Raw genomic sequence first — 3,594 nt, forward strand, 5'->3', positions numbered from 1 at the left:
CCCCAGATTTCCATGCACAAACTTAAGAAAGCTTACACGGGCTGTTCCGGCGCGCATCATGGCCTTTCGACAAATTATTCTGACGCCGTCTTCCGAACGCCGAAGACGCGTACCAGGCCCCATTCCCCAGAACGCTCGCCCGGTGAAACATCCAGAAGCGCCAATGACCCCCGATAGATCGCGCGGAAACGAAAGCGGGTTGTACCACTGCGGACGCCCCAGTCCACGGATAAGCGATACACCAAAGCCTTCTTTCCGGCCGCTTCCGCCTTGGCCAAGATGAAGTAGACGGCAGCTTTTACTGAGTCAGGGGCGTCGAGGTTCAAGTCGATCAGCGCGTTGTACTCGGCAGAAGGAACGAGCGAAGACGTCGGCTTGTCAGGCTTGTCACTGCTCCGCATCTTCTTAGACGACTTGATTGGGGGTGGCCCGTTGCGAGTTTTCCGCTTACCGCGAACAGGCTTCTTTGCCGACGAAGTGGAGGAGGAAGTAGAAGATTTAGCAGGCGTGGACGACTCGGGCGAGACTCCTGACGCTGACGACATCGCAACCACGGGACCGCGCAATGCGATGGAGGGTCGACCTTCCAGGAGATCGTCGACCAACCGCTCCATGTGCTCCAGACCAGTGGAGAGGCCGTTGCCGCCCAGGTGCGCCTTCAACGCGTCCCAGAACTCCCGCTTGATGGTCTTAGCTTCGTCTCCTGGCGTTCCATGTTCGTCGTACTCTAGGGCCGCGTCGAAGAATCGCGTGAATCGCCGGCGCTCCGCGACAGTGAGGCGCTTGGACATGCTGGTAGCTGAGAAGTTGTAGCTGGGAGGTGTTCTACGTGGAGATTGTTGGAAACTGAAAGATACGTCGCATAGGCTCGGATGGTGGCTGACGAACGTTGGAAATAGGACGCTCGCGACAGGGTGCAAAAATGGAACGAGATGAAAGGAAACGACTTGGGTGACACTGACGCCACTTGGGAAGGGGTGTCAACGGACGACGCCGGGATGACCTTTCCTAACTGACGCTATGCCAGTCTGAATGATGGAAGTTCTGAGGAGCTGGTTTGATGGAATCGAAGCGGCGGCTCCTGTCGTGACGTTCCCGGAAATCGAAACAGGAACTATGGTGGTCTGCGCCGTAGCTGGGATAGTAGAGTGGGTGGTCACGACGCCTTTACGCAATGTGGGATGGGCCTTCAGTACGAGCCTAGTGGACTGTGGCATTACCGTCTGCTTCTTCTAATATACTTGTAGTGACCGATTTGTCACTACCGTCCGTGGAGCCAACGCCCAAGAGCTGCACCCTCGAGAATATGCGTGCACTCTGGTCACGCTGATGCTCCTCGTTCCCATGGCGGTGTTACGAAAGTATGAACCCCGCTTCGGTATTTTCGGACTGTTGTGTCTCAGATGGTGTGAGGCATGGCACCACTCGATCTGTCTCTTCGTTCCAGATGTGATGCAACTTGTGTGGACGTCGTGCTGTCGTTACACAAAGGCGATAGCTGAGGCTACGGTTGCCTCGATCGATCGAGTGGGCGAGTACCTGATGGGCGTGTGTCTGGTGGGACAACTGTTATTGTCGCTTGTGTTTTACCTGCCTTGAGTATTTTACGAAGGCGTGGAAGGTGCCCTATGTGGTTGGATGGGTGTTGCCTTAGCTACCCTAGTGGTGGACGTGGTACTGGAGTTCTCGGTCGCGAGTCTCATTGGGAACGTTTTCGTCTTGGTACTGGGCTGTTATAGCCACGCGACGAGGTACTACTGGGCGTCGCGAGTGAAGGCTGTCGACGGCTCTGGAATTGAGGCCGCACAATAGGGTTGGGCTAAGCTTGAAAGTCGGAAGGAGCTACGAGAAAGGAGAGAGAGAGAGCTAGCCTCGACCATTTGCGTGCAGGTCCTAATGGTACGACCTCGGTGGCGCACGAAAATTCGGATTCGACTTCGATTGGAACGAGGTCGATCGTTCCAGATCTGCCGGTCGACTCGGCGATTGGACCTGCTGGAAAAGATGAGGCTCGGCGAGGACTCCGAGCTGCAGTCGGGGAGAAATGTCACGGTCTTCGGCTAGAGGAAGGACTCGCTATTCTGGACGACTGTCTACGGCAATTCAGCGAGCGGCGTAAGAAGGGTGTCAGACCCGATCAGCCTCGTTTTCCGTCGCTGACTACAGTCGTGCACCTCGTATTCGGCGGGGTGGACCATATAGAGTCTACGAGCTGCGAATATTTATAGAGGAACAGATGGAATCCAAATGTACTACTTTGTATTACCTTAATTAAGTACAAATCTCAAATCCATCTTCGACACAATACCAGTGTGATACCAGTTTCGTATGGTTATTGTCGATACGTCTTGCTAACCTTCTGAGCCTTGGAGGGTGATGCGCTTTACGTGGGTTTAAAACTCTTGTGTGGCCCACTGAGTGAGCTGAGACAGTGTCCATGATGGCTCTGTGGCTGCCTTCCTGCACAATGTTTGCTTATTGGCGAGATTCAAGGTAGAATAGGCGGACGGGCGACGTGCCATGGCGTTTGGCGACAAAATTCATAATGAGCTGTTGTATGGTGAAGTGATTGAGCTGATACATCGTAGCGGAAGTGCGGCGTTTCATCCCTCCTCGAGGAGGGGAATACCATTGAGGTTATTTGGTCCAAAGGAGATGGGCAACTCATTTGCGCAATGCATGTGGCGCAATCATTAGATTGTGCAGGTTATTAAGCCATACCGGGGCCGAAAACGAGGTGCACGACTGTACCTCGTCCCCAGTCTAAAATGGAACGAAGGAGTTCAGACAGTGGTACGCTGACTCCGTTTACGAACGACAACTACAGTAGAGGTACTGGTGTTGGTAGGATGTAACGGGGTACGTAGCACTAAGTGTACCCTGGTTACATGAAGTGTGACACTTCACACTTCAGGAGTATGACATGTCATACTCCGGGATATTTGGTACAAGGTACCAAGGTCATTCAAAACCAACCATTGGTTAAATGACATTGCATTTCTATAGGTAACTGATAGTTTGTATTAACCTCAAACTTAACCTACCTATAAATATACTCAGTTTACAATCTACCTTATTTAGGTCACTTCGCTCTCTTTAATTAAAGAGGGGACCTGTGAAATGCCGTTCACTGAGAGTTTGTATACTCTCGGAAGATAACTTCCTCTAGCGCAAGGTGCTGTGTGACCCCGTCACACTTGGTAGCACTTGTAGTCAATCCACGCCATCGCGGGTAGACTACCTGAACCTCCGAAGTTCGTTGCCATGGATAGGAACGACTTCTCCCATATGAACGACTCTCAGTTCGAGTCGGTTCGGAAGATGGCAGGCATCTTCGGGATGGAGGCCCTGCAGAGCCTGGTGGTATCAACACCGGCTGAGCAGCTCGAGCGCGTCAATGCATTCGACGCGTACGAGCAGGGCCTCATCGCGCATGTGCGGGAGAACCTGCAGGCTCCGGCGGCGGAAGCAAACCCGCCTCACCCGAAGCCAATACGGCTGAAGGTAAAGCCGTATGAAGGGAAGGAAGGCGAGAACCTTCACTTCTGGGTTCCGAGAAGTAGAGCTCGCGATGGACGCGGCTCTGATCTCGAC

Source organism: Phytophthora infestans, genomic scaffold (assembly GCF_000142945.1).
Source record: "Phytophthora infestans T30-4 supercont1.17 genomic scaffold, whole genome shotgun sequence".
Lineage (NCBI taxonomy): Eukaryota > Oomycota > Peronosporomycetes > Peronosporales > Peronosporaceae > Phytophthora > Phytophthora infestans.